Source organism: Pipistrellus hanaki, assembly GCF_964339955.1.
Source record: "Pipistrellus hanaki genome assembly, chromosome: 4".
NCBI classification, from domain to species: Eukaryota; Metazoa; Chordata; class Mammalia; order Chiroptera; family Vespertilionidae; genus Pipistrellus; species Pipistrellus hanaki.
The window spans coordinates 85,879,204-85,899,876 of record NC_140506.1 but is presented as its reverse complement, the minus strand read 5'-3'; positions in this window follow the sequence as shown (position 1 = coordinate 85,899,876).

The window sequence follows — 20,673 nt, the reverse complement described above, 5'->3', positions numbered from 1 at the left end:
TAATTTAATAAAAAGAATATCCCCACACACACACCACTTGAATTCTAATTTGGCTAAAGCTGTTAGCAACAGTGTGGCTCTAAATAATAAACAATACATAAAAATAGACAGACAGTTGCAAGTATGTATTTTTTATTTGAGATAAGAAATCCATTTCCCCCTGATTTTTCTTTCATCTTCTTCACCATCACCTCCACTTCCACCTAGGATGCAAGGGGGTACTTATAGTCCAATAACACAGCCAGATTTTGCTATAAGCAGCTATCAATAGTAGTAAGGTTTATCCATCTTGTATTTGCACCTTTCTGAGAATCGTGGCAATGAGACTCACTGGCCTGAATCCTAGGTGGGGCATGAGAATAAAGTGAGGACCCTGGAGGGATGAGGATACAAGAAAGAGGAGGTGAAATGTTGGGGGAATTGGTTGGATGGTTGTAAATCCTACAGAGGATTTATTGGGATGTTGCCATCTACCAGGCACTGTCTTAGCGCTTTATGCAAATTATCTCATTTAACCACACACACACACACACACACACACACACACACACACACAAAATCACCATACCATGAGATGGATATTAATATTATCTCCATTTTATAGATAGGGGAAATGAGGCAGATTGAGGGTAAGAGCCTTACCAAAGTCACCCAGCCATTAGTGACAGAGCCAGGAATACAACCTGGATAATCTGCCTCCAGAAAGCAATCTCTGAAGAAAGAGCCGGAATGCTGTGGGATGTTCTACGCCATTCTCACTCAGACCTTGGCTCTCCATGTCATCCTGGGACAGCTCTCCAGGACCCACCAGGGTTCCAGAAATGAGCTATTGTGGGAGGCATCCTGCCTCTTCATCAGAAGCAAACAGGCAGCTTGCTCTGGGAGTGTGGAGACAGCCGCTCTCCCTGTGGCTCTTTTGGATCACAGGGGCCTGCTGTCCTGTTTCTGGGCAATGCCGCATCGTCATGGCACCATGTTAATTGCTTACCACCAGAAATCCTGCAGCTGTTGCCATGGTACCTCCTTGGCCTCTTCCCACCATCATGCAAAACCCACACAGCAATCTTCCCTCTGGGCACCTCCCACCTGGGCCAGGGTGTGGTTCCTTTGACAAGGCCCAGATTTACTCATTAGCCTCCTTTCTAACCAAACACAGCCTTCCATAGTGTAAACAACCTCATAGACATAGACAACAATATGGCGATCACCAAGGGAAACATGTGAGGGCAAGTAGAAGAAAGGGGGAATGGAAAGGGACTTGGCTTGGGGTGTGAACACACAATATAATATACAGATGATACATTATACAATGTGCACTTGAAACCTATATAATTTATTAACCAAAGTCACCCCAGTAAATTCAATATAAAATTTAAATTAAATTAAATATTAAATATGCATCACATGCATTGACATCCAAGCCAGGAACCATGCTCTGCAGGTTAAAAGCATGATCTGATTCAATGCTCCCAACCACCTTTTTAAAAAATATTTATTATTCAGATATTACAGATGTCCCCCCTTTCTTCCCTCCATTACCCCCTCCACTTGGTTCCCACCCCAGTCCTTCACCACCCTATTGTATGTGTTCATGGGCTATGCATATATGCACATAGGTTCTTTGGTTAATCTCTTCTCATCCCCCTTCTTAGATTTCTTAGTCTGGTCTATGTTTCCATGCCTCTGGTTATTATCTTCCTTTACAGATGGGGAAGCAGACCAGAGGATCTGACCTGGGGGGAATCAGTCTACAGAACCCAGTGTGTGTGTGTGTGTGTGTGTGTGTGTGTGTGTGTGTGTGTTTGTGTTTGTTTGTTTTTTGTTTGTTTGTTTGTTTGTTTGTTTAATTGATTTTGTATCACTGAGATAAAGGTTAGTAACAGAAACAAAACAGGCTTCTGGTATTATTTTGGAGAAGAAAACTCATAAGGCATAATTCAACTTTACTAGCAGGTAAGCTCCAAAAGGCCTGGGGACTTGTCTCAAATGTGTGTGAGTGGCAACATACAGTAGATACTCAGTAAAGAGTTTTAAGTGAATAAATGAATGGTTGAGAGACTCACTTGGTTCATTTATTCTATCAACAAATATATACTATATGTCTGGCCTGGGCTAGGAGCTGGGGTGACAAAGATGAACAGGACATATTTTCATCCCTGGAGAAGTTCAGGCTCTGATGCAGCCAACAGGCATGTCTGATGCAGGTTTCTAAGCAAGAAGGAAGCCCAGAGAGCTGCACATAGTGTGTATACATATCTCCACACCGGGCTTCTTGCAATAACAACAGGATGGGTCTCTAATTCAAGCTTTGACAACAAAGGTTGTCATTCTCCCGGGGAAGCTTATTCTTCCTTTTTGCACATGAACTGAGGGGCAAAGAGCAATCCAGGAATCCTGACTGTGCAGGATCCCGCATCCCAGGCTATTGTACCAGGTTCACTTGTATGGCGAATGGCTATGCATGTTGGACTTCATGAATCTGGTGGATTGATGTTAGAGGCGGCCAAGAATTGTTCAATGGCTGCATCAGGAAGCAGCTTATAAACAGCCCTGGCTGCCCAGGCTGCGGTAGTATGTCAGGGCTTTGTCATCTTACAAATTACATAAGAACGGGCAAATGAGCATGGATGAGGGATACATACACACAGGCCCTGGATCTTCTTTGTCCTTTAAGCACCTGCACTGGAAGAACTAGACCAGGCAACAAATCAACAACTCTTAGAATGTGGACGGAGGTGATACAAGTGAGAACCCCCAATTTACAACTTACTGGAATGGGGAGATGCTACTGGGGTGGGGAGAGGGGCAAAAGCTATACTCAGCAGTGTGGTGGGTCCTGCCATAGTTCTTATTATTAGCCTTGGATTCAGACAGCCCTTTATTCAGATGTCCGCTCATTGTTCAACACGTAGTTATGTTTTCTGAGAGCCTCCTCTGCCCCGTGCACTCTTCTCTATGCCGGGGACATAGCAGTAAATGCTGTTGCGGACTTACATTCTGTTGGAGGGGACAGGTAATAAAACCAACAGCCCTAGCTGGTAGAACATTGGCCTTCTGACTAAAGGGTCCCGGGTTCTATTCCAGGCAAGGGCACATACCTGCATTATGGGCTTGACCCCCCACTAGTGGGCGTGCAGGAGGCAGCCAATCATTCATTCCCTCTCATCATTGATGTTTTTATCTCTCTCTCCTTCTCTCTCCCTCTCCCTTCCTCTCTGAAATCAATAAAAATATATTTTAAAAAACAAAAACAAACAACAAAAGGAAGACCAGCAGGTAGTGAATTGTGCAAGGTAGGCAATTAAAAAGGATGATGTGAAGGGCATGGGAGGGGCATGGTACCACTTGGTGAAAGGTTCAGGGAAGGCCCTTGGAGGGGGTGACTTGAGAGCTGAGAGGTCCCCCTCCAGACCTGCACTGGACATTTGAAACACGTCTAGTCGGACTTGAGGCTGCCATCATTGTAGAATCCACGTGAGATATTGAAGACCTGGTGTGAAGGAAAATATGTAAAATATCTCATCAATATTTTTTTTAATTGGTCAGGTGCTGAGATGATATTTTAGGTCATAGGAGTTAAATAAAATATTGCTAAAATTAATTTTTTTATTTTTTCAAATGTGGCTACAACAAAATTTAAAATTGCCTACATGGCACACATTCATGGGTCACATTCTATTTCCAAGGGTGGAACTGCTCCAGACAAAAAGAAAAAAATAAATGCAAAGTTCCAAAGTGTTAGAACACTGGAAAGGGTCTTTGTCCTGGAGGTGCAGCTTGCTGGCTGTGTGAACTTGGGAGGTTCTGAGCATCCTCGGCCATGAGAAGGATGCTAATCGCACTTTCCTTGTGTGGGTGTTGAAAGGAATTCATGAGAATGAATTTACATTAAGGATTCTGTTTCACCTGTCGTGTGGTAATAAAATAGAGTGGGTGTGTTGGTGGTCCTTGCGGATATAAAAGCATCCCTTCCTAGGAAGAGTCAGAGCATGTCTTAAGTAATCTATGGGTCTTTCTTGGCAGTCAGCCCATCACCCCTTACCCCACAGAGGGTGTGTATGTTCCATCCATCCACCCAGCTGCCACGAACAGAGCTGTGCTGACTCCCTGGGTCCCTTTTCCAGCTGTTGTGGCTCCTTCTAGGCATGAGCTCACTGAACAAGACCAAAGCTAATTTTCCTCATAGAAACTTGGGGGTTTTAACTATTGCATCGGTGTCTGGCTGGGAACTGAATGAGCTTGTCCAACCTCGCTTGAAATTGGCTGTTTGGAACCAGCCAATAGAAGGAAAAAAGGGTAGTTCCATGGAGGAACTTCAGGAGCACATCACTCCAACAGGGATGGGGTGGGAACAGTGGACAGCAGCCTTCCGTGGTCACTTTTGGGCTCAGAATCACCTCTGGGGGGAGGAGGAGAGGGAGCGGATCTCCCCTTCTTAGCTGCTAGCAATTTTGCTATTTGTGGCAGTGGGCTCAGTGGGGACAATAATAACAACTGAAGGGCTGTGGTGAGTTTTGAATGAAATGATTGAATGTGCTTAATGAACAATAGATACTCAATGCATAGTATTTTTTATTTTATCATTATCTTCTTCATTTCCTCTGGTGTATGAGGAAGAAGAGACCCATAATTTTTCTCCAGAACATCGTGGGCTCGTGGAGCTGAACCCAGCTCAGAGGGCTCTGTCTCCAGCCCCACCCATCAATACACATCTCTGAAGGCCTTCTGTGGGGAGGAACACACTCAGAGGTCATGAGACTTGACAGGTTTCCATGAATAGCAAACTGGCAGAAGCAGGACTTCAAAGCAAGCCACTCCTACCACCCAGAATCATCCCAGAGGGGCAGGTCTTCCTCTGCTTAAAACCTCCAGTGATGGCAAACTCACTACCTCACAGACATTTCTTAATGAGCATTTACTGAGTACAACCAGAAGCCACACACTATTCCAAGGGCAACTCAGGCACAGAGAGGTGAAAAATCCTGATTGCACTCCTGGGAAGAAGGTACTATTATTGTCCCACTTTCCTGGTGAGGAATCTTGGTTCATTAACTCAGCGTTTTTCAACCGCTGTTCCGCGGCACACTAGTGTGCCGCGAGATGTTGCCTGGTGTGCTGTAGGTGCAGACAAGACAAGAATTTTATAATTTTTCACTATTTTGTTTACTTAATATTTCATAATAAAGTAATTATAAAATACTTTCTTTGTGTTTATTTGATTCCTATTCAAGAGAATTACTTTATATATAGTCAATATAGGCACAGAGTTAAATTTTTTAACATTTTCTAATGGTGGTGTGCCTCGTGATTTTTTTCATGAAACAAGTGTGCCTTTGCCCAAAAAAGGTTGAAAAACACTGCATTAACTTTAATACATGACAGTCCAGAACCTGCTATAACTGAAGGCAAAGCCCAGACCATAACCACTGCACGATCTGTATGCCTATAGGGATCCATGAGAGGCCAGTGAGTGCACCAGGACACTCATCCCTGTATCCAGTGGCCATGTGATTGGACATTTCCATCACTCTCTATTCAATAGAGGCTTCCTTCAATGCCTGCGGCTTTTGCGCCTATGGCTCTCACCTAAAGCTGCCTCAGACCCTTTGTAGATAAGACAAACCCCAGCCTAGAACAAAAGCTTTCTGTGAATGATCCATCAGCATTCCTTAAGTAAGCCAGGCTGCTCCATTCACGATCGCCTCCTACCGTATGTGATAAGATGTGACGTATGGTGTTCATTTACTCCTCCATTCCCGCAGAAATATGGTGGGCACAATCAATTTCCCTGTTTGTTCTCTGCCCCACTGTTCCTGGGTTAATTAGCCTGCTTTGTCTACATTTGTCAGTTGATACAAGCTTCTCCCTGCCATAGGCACTGCTATTGATGAACATCGTCAGAATATGGAGCCTTGAATAATGTATAAAGGATTCAACATGCAAAGTCTCCTTAGGAAGGGGAGGGGGTACATGGGGGTGGGGAGACGGAGTGTTATATGTTTTCTCTGTTGGAGCGCCTTCATTTACAAAGCATATTTGTCAAGTCTTTTGCTAAGAGTAATGCCACGGAGCAGCCTCCCATCATTCTTGTTAATGGACTGTCTGTGTGTTACAGTAAACAGCTATAACTCTTCTGTTGGAGCCATTGTGCAGCAGGCAGAGTTTTTTCAGCATCCAATTAAGGGTGTCTCCAATTGCCAGCCAGGATCACGAGAGCTGTGAGTCAGCCTTTGGGCAACGGGGCATTGTGGGGGCTTCTTGGAGTAGAGAGTGAGCTGGAAGGGCCGAACTGCCCTCCCTTCCCTCAGTGAGGGAATCTGGAACCTGGCTCTGGTCCTGGACAACCTCTGTTGTCCTTTCAAGGCCACCACGCCATGCCAATTAGCTATTCAAAGATGTGAGCCTGGTATTCAAGGCTTTGCTCAGACTCTTATAGAGCTAGCTCTTACATATGAGCTCTAAAACAGGTCTGCATGCATTCCAGTTTCACTAGCTTTGTGACCTTGGGCAAGTTACTTAACTCATCTGAAACTTGGTCTCAAACATATAAAAATGGACAAATCATAGTAGAGGGTTGCTCTGAGAATCCAATGAGACTATGTGATGCATAGTGAGTCACAACCACCATAATTATCTCTCATCATCATAATTTCCTTGCCTTAGACATGTCTCATTTTTCACCTCTTTGTGCCTCATTGACCAGTACCCATTTTTCATATTTCATCTCAAATCCCACCCACTGATGACTGTGGTCAACAGGGGCTCTCGGGTAATCATTGCAATTGGGAGAAGGGTTACTATATACCAGGTCCATGCATCACTCTCATAACTATGCTATGAGGTAGATTCTATCTCCCCATTTTATAGATAAGAACATTGGGGCTTAGAGAGTTTCATTGGCTTTCTGAGGAGGTCATAGCCCTGAAGTAACATGATGAGGACTGGACACCAGTCCTGCCTGGATCCAGAGCCTACTGCTAGTCTAGGTATCACCTCCCTGGGATCAGGTCTGCCTTTCTAGCACTAATTATAGCTCATAGTGATTGTCCTCTCCCATCCATTGGTCCCAAAAAGTTTATGAAATTCTTAGCACCACAGAATGCTTCATTTTTATTCTATCATTTATTTATTTACTTTAAATGTCCAAGATACTAAGACTCTGAGCTATCAGTCAACCCATCCTCCAGCATTTTATGGGCTAGGAAGCTAACAACTTGTTTCAGGAACTCACGCACAGCCACTCACGGAGTCTATGGCATAGGCAGGACTAGAACCTGGATCCCTGATTTTTAATCCACTCCAAACAAGCAGAGAGGTGATCTTTACTAAGATGCTTATTTGCCTGGGTTGGTTTTTATGGTTTGTGGTCAAAGATTAGAAAGATTTGAATCACTTCCTCCTGTCCAATTTCTATCTGTTCCCCTGCAATTGCATCACCTCCTCCCAGTTGCTTCTTCTAGAGAGATGGAGGGTGGCTGGAGCTTTCCTTTAAGAGGAAAACTTCCACATTCACTCAGTCCACAACAAACTGTCTGAGCATCGAATCTGGGGAGTTGATGATGGACACAATATTGTCTTTATTTGCAGGGTTCTCACAGTGCACTTGAGAAGAGAATACAGTGGGGAAACATGCTCAATCCAGAGGGATGCATGCTGCAGCCAGCACCATGGACAGCACACATCAGATGCCTAAATTTGTGTTAAATTCCCTTCTAAGGATTGGGGATCCAAGCTTGTTAAACTCTTGGCTGGCGGGCCACATGCCACAAGTTTGACATGTTTGCACCCATTTACTCCTCAAAAACATAGACAAGTGCTTTATCATTCCTTTTATCAGATGAGTAATGCACAGAAAGCCTTTTAAAATGTCCCTCTGTTAATGGAAGTACACACAAGACACAATAGGACCATTTTTAAAAAGTGTTCAAATTTGGGAGGGATTTCCAGAAAGATCTGCTTATGTTGGAGATTATTATTTTTAAAAAGAGAAGGGGTTCACCAAGAAAATGGCATTAGGAGCAGAGGCCCAGATGAGGGCATGCAGACAGCAGATACAAAAAGAGTTATAAGACACTCTGGTGCAAAAGGGCATGGTTCATCAGGGGAATTACTCATAGCTCTATGTTGCTTATGCCTAGTGCTCTAGAGGAGAGTACTTCAAGGTAAGGGCATCTCTCAACTTTCCCTTCCTCTGGGCCATTTGTCCCTTCAGAAATTTTATTGAGCATTTATTCTGTGCCAGAGACAAATAAGACCAGCCTCTGCCTGAAAGGACCTCCCAGCCTTGTATGATAAACAGATTATTATAAGGATGACATTGCAAATGCACTGCTTGGCATATGCCTGGGGAACTCTGATAAAACCAGGACAACCAGCAGAATGTGCTACCTGTGCTATTGTAGGATCTGCCCAAGAGTAAGTCAGGTGTTCCCTACATCTGAGGTCCATGGATGACAGAAAAAGACGTGACAGAAAGTCACACAGTGTGAGCAAAGGCCTATAGATCAGGTAAAGCTTTCATTGGTCCGCAGCCTCTGCTGGTACAATAGCTACTCTTCCCTTAGCCCTTGTTCAGGTATCTGCCAACACCAAGCTCAGGGAGGACATGCCCAGCCCTGGGAAATGAATCATGATTTCTCTGGGCCAATCAAGGTCATGAGGTGATTGGTTTTAGGCATGACATCCAGTTGTGACTAATGGAAGAGCTTTTGGGGGAAATGGTGGGCTCCTACAAAGGAAATGAACAAGGAAAAAAGTCCCTTTTCTTCCTGTGGAGGACAAGATACCTGAAGCTGCCCAGGTTTCCCACAGTGATGAGGAGACAGGTTGGGAGGGGAAAGACCTATATGCTAAGAAGGACAGAGCAGAAAGATGGGAAGAAACTGTAACCTTGATGAGGTCATAGTGCCTTCAAATAAACCAGCCCTAGGACTGACCAGCTCTGGGCATTTTATTAGGTAAGATATTAGAGGCCTGTATATTTTAAGCTTCTGTTGATTTGAATCATCTTTTCCTTGCAGCCCCAACTGTCATACCTATGAGAAACTACAAGTAATCAAGTGTGGCCAAAGCACCAAGGAATGGTGGCCAGTGGGTGTGGAAAGGTAGGCCTGGTTTGAGGGAAGTTCCCACACTAAAGAAAAGTTTTATCACAAGGTCAGCAGAGAGAACGAGAGAGCGGGGAGTGTGGGGCTGCAGGAAATGAAGGTTTAATGTTTGTGTAAATTGAAAGAAGGAATCTAGTTGGAAATGAGAAAAAGCAAGATTAAAATGGAAAACACAGCCCCAAAGCTATTAATACCCAACAGATCCAAATTGAAAAATAAAAGCGATGGGTGAAGCATATAGTTCTCAAAATGAATTCGTGTCATAAACCATTAACATCAGCTCTACCTTATTACCTGTAATTCCAGAGAGAGGGGCTGCAAGCAGCACAGGGCAGATGTCTAATTGGAGATCCGTGAGAGCTTTGAGTCCAGGCCCCTCCTCCCATGACCACCCTGCTCTGAACATCATCCTCTCTCCTTTTTCTGAGGCCCAGTGAGACCCCAAGCTGCCCTTGTCCCAGGAAAGAGCTCAAGCACCAGCAAATGCTATTGCCAAAAGATTATGAAGTCAAGAAAACTTTTGGTAAAATTGTATTTCTTTCTCCCTTTATGTATCTTCCCAAAGGCCTCCAAAATTGCCCTATCCATGTTCATGCACATTAGTGTTGATGAGAAATGCGGCAGCTCTTATCTGCCATTGCATCTCAGTCAATAAGTGTAACCTAAACTTGGTCCAGATGCAGGTGAGATAGGGGCTAGAATGGTCTAAATACCCTAATGATCCCCCAAGGCCTCTCATCACTAGCACCCACCACACTCATCACCACTTTAGAACCTTTCTCCCCTTGCATAACACAGTATGTTGTGGTGATAACTGCTTGTGCTTTGGATATAAAAGCAGATTCAGATCTTAACTCTGCCTTTCACTCAGTCTTTGAATCACTGAGTTTCACCTTCCTGGTCCACAGAGCTAGGAAAGCATGCCAAAGTTTCATGAGTGTGAGGATTAAGTCAGAAGTTGGGAGTGTGTAAACCAGTGGGAGCTCAATAAATGTGCTTTCCCCACTCATATTCCAAATCAAGATCATGGCATTTTAGTTTGCTCTACAAAGAGTTTGGAGTCTGTAGAGTTCTAGAGAAGATATGATATTTGCATGTGATCAGTTTCCATCCTGGAAAGTTTAGATCTTCATGGGCTGGGAGATTCCCTTGCAGAGAAGCATCTCCTGGGATACTGTCTGCACAGGAGACTCACCGTCACCCATATTATATTCCATTAGTCTGTGCCACCATCAAAGGTGTCCCTTTCTCCATTCCCATGTCCACCACTTTATTCACTCAGCAAATAACTACAGAGTACTTTCCAGTTAGAAAAAAAATTTTATAGGCAATCTATCTTCAACATACATCCAAAATTGTTTCACTATGCTGGCCCAAGCCACTCTCTTGCTCCATGGGGAATACTAAATAGCCTCCTGGCTGGCCTCTCTGTGCCCACTCACTCCTCACTGCATTTCAAGACCACACAACAGACAGAGCCATGCTTTCACAATCCACTGCTCAAGACTTGGCAGCAGTTTGCCATTGCATTTCACTGGAAATCCAAAATCCTTCATTGGCTCTGAAGTTCTTGTATAAACTCACCCAATCTGACCTCTCACCAGTCTCCTTGAGTGCAGTTCCTAACCTAGGTTGAAGTTTCCTCACCTGTGACATAAAGATGATACTGGCTAAGGCTGATGGAAGATTCAACAGGTTAAAGCACAGAAGGCATATTGCAGCAGGCTAGAGTTCTCTCCTCTGCTTTGGGACTTTTTTGGAGGGTGGGGGAGAGAAATAGCTCTTTACTCAGCAGATGGGCTTTGTTTTCTATACTTGATTACTCTTTCCTCTCCTCAAATGGAGCTTTCTTGACATCCCAATTCTTTTTTTCTCTGCTAACCACAGTAGCGCGCGTGCGCGTGCACACACACACACACACACACACACACACACACACACTAGATTAGCTCTAGGAGAGTTAAGAGGAGCTTAAGCACCATGTCATTAATAGCAAATGGGTATCCCTTGCACAGTTGTAGAACATATTAAGAGGCTTCCATAGCCTCCAAAGTTCGAGTATGTCTCTCCTAGAAGGCCTTCTATCTTGAAGACCACTGTCTTCTTCCACAAGTCCACCCTTAGAAGTCAGCTCAAGGTGGTGCTTCTCTCATCATCCAGCCCCACCTTATCTGCCAGGATATAGAGCCATGGCCATCAGGCTCCCTGGAGTAACTACCAAAAGATTCATGCACCTCTCTGCTCTCATCCTGAGTTCCAATGCCTAATTAATTTTTTTTTAGCCCAAAGTTCTCTAAATGCCTCAAGCAAGCCACAGTTCATTGATCATCAATCTTCAGGTTACAATGGCTCTTTAATTATTTCTACAATGTTTTCACACAATGAGAAATACGGACTATTCTTGCAAAAGAACTCTTCACATTTGTTGTATCCATTCTGCTTTAAGGATGTTACATCCCTCCTATTAGGCAATTCTTCATAATTATCTAATATATATTTCTCACTGGGGCAACAGAGTACATCTAAGACTGAGATAGAATGCCTGTCAATTCAATGTATCATTTGGTACCTACCTCATTCATTTGGGTCCTTCATGTTGTCGCATAGTACACACCTAACATGTTGTCATAACACAAGGAAATTTTTGGAGGTGATGCTTATTATACTGCTGTTTTTGAAGATAGAAAGAGGGGTCATGAGCCAAAGAATGCAGGAACCTCTAGAGTAGTGGTTCTCAACCTTTCTAATGCCACAACACTTTGATACAGTTTCTCATGTTGTGGTGACCCCCAACCATAAAATTATTTTTGTTACTACTTCATAACTGTAATTTTGCTACTGTTATAAATTATAATGTAAATATCTGTGTTTTCTGGTGGTCTTAGGCGACCCTGCTAGTGGTTCTCAACCTGTGGAAACCACTATCAGGGTGAGATAATAACTGTGAGATAATAAATGTGTATTGTTTTAAGCCACTAAGTTTATGGTCATTTGTTATAGCAGCAGTAAGGACTCTGACACTTACTCTAGCATAGTTCTAACCTTTTTCCCAAAATTCAGCCAACCTATCTTTATATGTTGGTTTCCTTTTCTCTTTCAATTTATTCTCAGAGAGCCATAAAGGTTCAATCTCCACGTTGTCATAATAATAATCACAACACATTTTATGCTAGATAGTGTTTTATATGAATTATCTACTTTAATCCTGACAACCACACTCATTGTGGTAATTATTGTTCCAGCTCACAGATGGGGAAATTGTGGTATCAAGTCCCAAAGTTAATAAGTGCTTACATCCTTGGTCTACAGATTCCAGGTCTTGTGGACTCACCACTAAGCTGCATGCCCTAAGCTATGTCCCACCTGCACCTGCTCCTTCCTATCGCCCATGCTGCTCACCTCTCAGCTTAGCAGATCTGAATCTATTCCTGTTACTTGGAGACCTGAGTGTTTATTTATTTTTTATTTTTGTTTTTTTTGCTGGTTTTGATTTCACAGATGGTGGGATGACAGGGGAGTTAACTTCCCAGAGCTTCAGCTTGGAGTAGGGATGCCATGGAAACAGGTAAAAGCAGCATGATTTGTTTTGTTTTGAGACTATTTTAATTTGTATGGCTGGATATAAGTCAGTGCTTCAGATCTAACATCAAACATGACCATTTGGGACAAACCCTAGAGAGCTATAGAGTTAGAGGGACTTACCCAAGGCCACTAATTTGGGCAGAAGCTGACCAGGAAATTGAACTCAGGTATTCCTGGCTGCAAAGCTTTCCTGCTTCATGCCTTTATAAGTGTGCTATAACTGATATTGCTTTTGTTTTAAATCCTCATATCATGAGGATATGTTTATTGATTTTAGAAAAAGAGGAAGAGAGGGAGTGAGCAAGAGAGAGAGAGAAACATCAATGTGAAACAGAAACATTGATCAGTTGCCTCTGGGATGCGCCCTGACCAAAGATGGAACCCACAACCTTTGTGGTTTATGGGACGACACTCCAATCAACTGAGCAACCTGGCCAAAATGGAAAGCTCTTAAAAGTACAGATTCCTTTGACCCATCTTTGAGACTTTGATTCTATTTGTCTGGATCGGTGCCTGGGAATCTGAAGGGAGTATCTGTTTTGTTTGTTTTTGTTTTAAGCTTCTATTGTTACAAAGACCAGCCACTTTCAGGGAACACAGTATAGGCAGCAACATGCATTTGAAATATGCAAATGCCTTCCCTCTACCTCCATATCAAATAAAATCAGCAATTCTCTTCTCAGAAGATCTGGGAGGAGAGTTCATGCCTGACACCAGTGACATCAGTAAAACCTGTGAAGGTGGCATAGAATCAGACATGGGCATGGGTGGGGAGATGTTCAGGACACACTCCCCTTTCCAGGATGTTCTCTGGAAACAAGTGGAAAGTCTTTGCTCATGGAAGCCTATGTAAAGCTCCCAATCATCCCTTAAAACCATAGATCTCAAAACTTAAAAGTTTGACAATATCATGTGTTGATGAGTTGTAAGATATGGGTATTCTCAAACTCTACTGGGAGGAGAGGGGGTAAGAATTGATAATACCATCTGGGAGAAAATTTCAGGTTACACATAAAAATTAAAATTTGCATATATCTGTGACCCAGAAAATTAGCTTCTCTATTCCACTTTAGAGAAAAACACACAGAAGAGCAAATGAGCAGAACATTCAAAGATGGTCAATTCTAAAATTGGAAACAACCTAGGTGTCCATCAAAAGAGGCTGGTTAAGTAAAGTAAGTCTTTCCAACACTGTGCAAGCATATAACAGAATGTGGTAAGTCTAGGTGAACTGATGGTAAAAGATGCCTCAGACCTACAATGGCAGGGAAAAGCAAATTGCAAACTAATACAAGCTTTTTAAAATATATTTTTATTGATTTTTAGAGAGAGAGGAATGAAGAGGGAGAGAGAGATACATCGATGTGAGAGTGAAACATCAACCCACTGGCGAACGAGCCCGCAACCTGAGCATGTGCCCTGACTGGGAATTGAACTGACAACCTTTAGGTGCACAGGATGGTGTCCAACTGGCCAGTGGCATTAGAATCCCCTGGAGGAATTACTTCAAAATCCACATGTTCTGATGCGATAGATGAGTCTGGTGTGGAGCCAGCAGTCCGTCTTTAAGAAGCACCCCCAGTTTCCAATTGTGACAAAAATGCTGGCAGCTGCACTGCCCACCAACTTTATGATCTTTCTCGAGTCTCTCAGGCAATCTCCACTTCAGTGTCCTCACCTCCACCAATGGGAGTTTCTCTAAGCCCAGCCCTTGCTAATTCGCCAGATTTTTCTGAAAACCATGGTTCTAATGGATGTGGAATAGGCTACTACTGTCATAATTTTAGCTTCGTTGTTCTTTACTCCATGAGGGTCTGTGTAGTCATTGCTTTGTCCATTGTACAGGTTCACAGGGATTTTTAGCATTACCTTCTCCATCTCCACCTGTGAGCCTCCCATCCAGTGTCCTCCAGGGTCCACGAGAGCCAGCCTGATGTAGCTGGAGGTAGAAAGCCCTGAATTTTACTCCCAAGTGGGACTTGAGCTACAAAACCTGTTCACATTGTCTTCTCTGAGCTTCTTTTCCCCTCCGAGATACAAGGAGGCATTTTAAACATATACCTGTTGTCATCATCCTAGAGATGTGATGAGACGGTGTGTGTGCAAATAATGTTGTTTCATCTTCTTTTTAAATATATTTTATTGATTTTTTTACACTGAGGAAGGGATATGGATAGAGAGTTAGAAACATCAATGAAAGAGAAACATCAATCAGTTGCCTCCTGCACACTCCCTACTGGGGATGTGCCCGCAACCAAGGTACATGCCCTTGACCGGAATTGAACCTGGGACCTTTCAATCCACTGAGCCAAACCACTTAGGGCTCATCTTCTTTTTAATCTGATGCCATTATCACCACTATTATTGTTGTAACAATTCAAATATTTCATGAGCCTGAACACGAAGCCCTCATCCGTGATCTGATGTCCAGAGAATGACACCTGTCCTGAGACTTCCCCAGCTCAGGAGTCTTTCCGACATTTCCATTTCCAACCCCGAACTTGTTGCATGTGAGAAGCAAGCATCCTGGGGCCAGCAGCCCGCAGACCAGCAATTTCTGCGGGCTGTGCGCTCCAGCCAGGCTCCCAGAATCCTCTCAGCCTTCGGAGCAGCTCTCCCTGTCAAAACTTTCTGACAAGAGTCATTAGTTGCAGAGACACGGGAAAGCAAGGATGTTTTGCCTGGGGCAGCTCTTTGAAAAGGTCTAACTTTCTAAAATGGTAAATAAGCCAGACTTCTTTTCTGGGGATGCACAGAGGGCAGGCGGAGCGGGCACCCTCAGGAGCCAGCTGGTGGTGGAGACATCACTCCTTCACTGTTTCCCTCCCGCCTCCTCCGCTGCTGCTGCAGAGCAGCCTGGGAAGAGCTCTGAGAGCTGAGAGCGTCCTGCAAGGCTCTGATTACACTGGCAGGCATCTTGTAGAGGGTTTTTATTAGGTGGAAAGACGGAGAGGCTTGGGGGGGTAGGGAGGAGGGGGGGCGCGGAACACTAGCTGGAGGAGAAAAGCCCTTCTGCCTTCAGATAAAGGCGAAAATTATTTCATAAGCGTCTGGAGCAGCAAAGCTTGTGAAAGGTGGATGTGCCATTCAACACCACGCCTAATCTCCCGTTTGCAGCGCCCGCATTTCTGAGTCAGCTTCCAGAGACGCCAATGTGATCGGGGACGGGGCGATTAGGCCTAACAAGATATGACTGAAAGTCTCAGGTCGGCTGTGACAGCAGGGAAGTTCAGATTCCCTGCCTTTGCTCTGAGGTCTACATTTTAGGGTCTAGTTACTTCTTACTTAAATCCCATGAACCCGTGTTCCCCGGCATTCATCTTTTATCCTCCCTTTCTCCTGGAGTAAAATGGCTTGGGAGCCCAGCAGCTTCGCCCTCCGTGGCTTCCAGCAGGTAATAGCCTGTGGTTTGAAGAAAGGGGAGCCGGAGGAAGGGAAGGGAAGGCATCAGGGAGGAGGGTGCCCGCCTGGCTGGAAGTGCGGAAGCGGGAAGGAGAGCATTGCTTATGCATGCAGGCCTAGCTGGCCCGTCCCAGGCCTCCACTCCTCATTCACGTTGGTGTGGATGAGAGAGCGCCCACAAGGTGACAATAGAGCTGAATTAATTTTGCACCCCCACTCCTCCCACTCTCTGCAAACACTCTCTAAGTTCAATGTACACTGACCCGATAGTTTTCCTCAAATCTGCACTTTCCACCGCCCCCATTGCCACTGCCCCAGTACACTCATTGTTGTCTCTTATCTCAAGAGTTGTGACACATATGTAATTCCTTAATAAAGAAATGTTAAAAACAAAATGGAAAAAAAAAAAAGAGCTGTAACCAAAGACCACTCTCTTACCAAACCTGTCCCTCCTCCCCCAGTATACCCCAAAGTCATTTCCTTGGAGCATCTTCTGACCTCCTCAGATATTTACTGAGTACCTACTATGTGCCAGGCACTGTGCTTAGCATTGGAGAAGAAATTGTTTTAAAAGCATTGTGATCATAAAAGATAAGATTTCCTTTTTTGTACAGCCAAGTAGTATTTCATTGTGTGGATGCAGCACAGTTTTTTTTTAACCACTCACCTACTGAGGGACAGTTAGGGCTGTTTCCAGATCTTGGCTATTGCAAATAATGCTGAATGAACATGGGGTTCGTATGTTCTTTGAAATTAGTATTGCAGGTTTTTTAAGGTATTCCCAGAAGTGGGACTGCTGGGTCAAAAGGCAGTTCCATTTTTAATTTTTTGAGGAAACTCCATACTGTCCTCCACAGTGGCTGCACCACTCCGCATTCCCACCAGCAGTGCAGAGGGTCCCCTTTCTCCACACCCTTGCCAGCACTTGTTGTTTATTGATTTATTGGTGACAGCCATTCTGGCAGGCATGGGGTGATCTCTCACTGCAGTTTTAGTTTGAATTTCTCCGATGATTAGGGACATTGAGCATCTTTTTATTTGTCTGTTGGCCATCTGTATGTCCTCTCTAGAGAAGTGTCTGTTCATGTCCTTAGCTCATTTTTTAATTGGGTTGTTTTTCTTCTTAGTGTTGAGTTGTATACATTTTTTATATATTTTGGAACTGACAAATGAAATAGACAGAGAGGCATGGATATATGGAAAAGACTAACAACTGTTAGATGGGATGGAGTGAGGGCTGGATAAAAGAAGGTAAATAAGTTAATAAACATAGATAAATAGATGATAGATAGATAGATGATAGATAGATAGATGATAGATAGATGATAGATAGATAGATAGATAGATAGAATACATAAACAGAGAACACAGTGTGGTGATAGCCAGACAGAAAGGGAGATGGGGTGGTGGAGGTGGGTGAAGGGGAAGAAATGGAGAAGAGACTGTTTTAGGCAGTAGGCACAGGATGCATGTGCAGATGATGTTTTATTGAGTTATATTCTTGAAACTTGTATGGTTTTGTGAACCAACATCACCCCAGTCAATTTTTAAAAGCAGTGCAATTATGAGAAAAAAGGACAGACACCATCTGTTAAGAGATGAATTGTGTCCCCTAATATTCATATATTGAAGTGCTAGCCCCCCCCCCTTTCAGAATGGGGCTATATTTGGAGATGGAGGTCTTTAAAAAGCTGTTAGATTAAAGTAAGTTCATTGGTGTGGGCCCCAATCCAACGTGATGGGTATCCTCCTGAGAATAAAAAATTAGGACACAATTAGGACAGCTAGTTTGGCTCAGTGGATAAAGTCCAACCTGTGGACTGAAGGGTCCCAGGTTTGATTCAGGTCAAAGGCAAATGGCTAGCTGCAGATTCGATCCCCAGTAGGGAGCATACAGGAGGCAGCCAATCAGTGATTCTTTCTCATCATTGATGTTTCTATCTCTCTCTCCTTCTCCCTTCCTCTCTGAATCAACAAAAATATATTTTAAAAAATAGGACACAGATGCACACAGAGGGAAGACAGTGTGAACTCTCAGGGAGAAGACGGCCATCCACAAGTCAAGGAGGGAGGCCTCAGAAGGAACCAATCCTACTGACACCTTGATCTCAGACTTGCAGCCTTCAGAACCATGAGGCAATGAATTCCTCTTATTTAAGCCACTCAGTCCATGGTACTTTGTGATGGCAGCCAAACTGACTGATACATGGTCTCGTGGAGCTTATTATTTAGTGTGAAAAACAATAACTACTAGTCTAATGATTATAAGCCTATATGTGCTAAGGAGGATAGTATGGTGAGAGGTAGATACAGAAATGGATACAAATATATAGATATTGATACTGACTAAACATATGGGTATAGATTGAGATATGGATATAGATGGGACATAAATATGAATAGGAATATAAATATTGATATTGATATAGATATGAATATATACAGGTATATCAGGAAGAGCTGATCTAGTCTTGGGTGAGGTCAGGGATGGCCTCCCTGAAAAAGCAGGAGTAGAGTCAAGATCCAAAAGAAAATAAGGGTCAATTAAATATATACACACACACACACACACACACACACACACACACACACACATATATATATATAAATATATATATATGGTATCCCAAAAAAAAGTATACACACTTTAACAGCTGATAGCTCAACTGATGTTTCTTTTCAGATTTAACCCATTGGAAAGAATAATTATTCAAAGTGTGTGTACATATTTTGGGAACACCCTGTATCCATGGAGGAGAAAATCCCAGGTATAGAAAAGCACATGGAAAGTACCTAGGATTGGAGGGAGCATGACCATTCATCTGAGGCTGGGGTTGGGGGAAGAATGGGGATGGGAGGTGTACACGGAGAGTCAGAAAGAGCCAAACTCCAGTGGCTCCTCATGCCTCTCGGAGAACATTCAAGGTCTTGGACACAGCTTTGAAGGCGCTTTGGGACCTGGCTTGAGGCCACTGCATCTTTCATCTCTTCCTGCTGACATCCCATGGAGACAACCCAAACGGCATGAAGGTCCTTAAATGCTTCATGCCCTCTCCCTCAGCCAAGCCTTTGAAAAGGATGTTTTCTGGGCCAAGAACATTGTTCACCCTTGTCTTTGTCTTCTTTAACCTTTAAGACAGTTCAGAACTCAGCTCTTTAGGGAAATACTTCTCTGGGTCCAGTAGATAAAGTCAATCCTCTGTTTAACCAGCAGAAGTTTGTAGAGCTTCTGTTACATACAGACAGAGACCTGTGCTGTCTTGGGGTGATGGCTATAGTATACAAGAATTACAATTCCCTGAAAGCTTCCACCCAGATCCTGCCCATTTTTCCCTCGTGATATTCTGTATCTCCATCAGTAACTGCATTGGCATACTATTGTAGACTTGCTTACACATTGGTGCTCCCCGCTGCACCGTCATCTTTACGTGGCCAGTTCTTTCAAGAGTTTCTGACTGTTAGTAGGTGCTCAATAAATGTTTGATACATGTAAGAGCAAAAGTATTTTGATAACTATCCTTGGAATAGAAATGCCATCATCCCTCATTCTTTAGAATAGGGTCAGCAAACTGCTTTAAAAAGATCTTATACTTAACAATTTAAGCCTGTAGAGTCTACAGTGTAGACCATGAAGCAAAATAAAAACTGTGAAATTTAACCACTTAAAAATGCCAAAACTATTCTTGGCCCATAAGCCATACATTGTCAAACTTTCTTTACAGTCTTACAACCAGTTGGCAATCAATCAATCAGTCACCACTTATAGATGATATGATCGGATGCCAGAGAGGTTAAGTGACCTGGATAAAGTTGCACAGCATGCTTGCATCTTCGGTTTCCCTGGGTCCTAATACTGTGAGCCACACTGCCTGATTTTAATCACCAGATACTTTCCTCTTTAGTTGTGAGACTGTGCAAATTACTGGACCTCTCTGTGCATTAATTTGTCCATCAGTAAAATTGTGATGATGGTGAGTGTACTAGTTTTCCTAGGGGTGTCATAACAAATCATCACAAACCAAGTGGCTTAAAACAACAGGAAGTTACTCTCTCACAGTTCTGAAGGCCAAAATCTGAAATCAAGGTGTCCGTAGGGTGATGCTTTCTCCAAAGACTCTAGGAGAGAATCCTTCCTTGCCTCTTCCCGCTTCCAGGTGACTCCAGGAGTGTCTAGGCTTGGAGCTGCATCCCTTCAGTCTCTGCTTCCTTCTTCACGTGGCTTCCCCTCTGCGGTCTTCTCTCCTCTGTCTTCATCTCTTCTTGTAAGGGCACCTGTGATTGGATGCTGGGCCTACCCAGAGAATTCAGATTGATCTTATCTTGAGACCCTTAGCTTAGTTATATCTGCAAAGACCATTTTTCCTAATAAGGTCACATCCATGGTACTGAGTGGATATATCTCTGAGAAGCCACCATCTGATGCACTATAATCTATAATAATAAAAGCAAATATGCTAATTAGACCAGATGTCCTTCCGGACGACCTCCTAGACAAAGTTGGGGCTGCGAGGGAAGCCCGGGTCCCAGAGGGAAGCCAGTGCCGGCAGCTGGGGGAAGGAGGACCTACTCTTGCACGAATTTC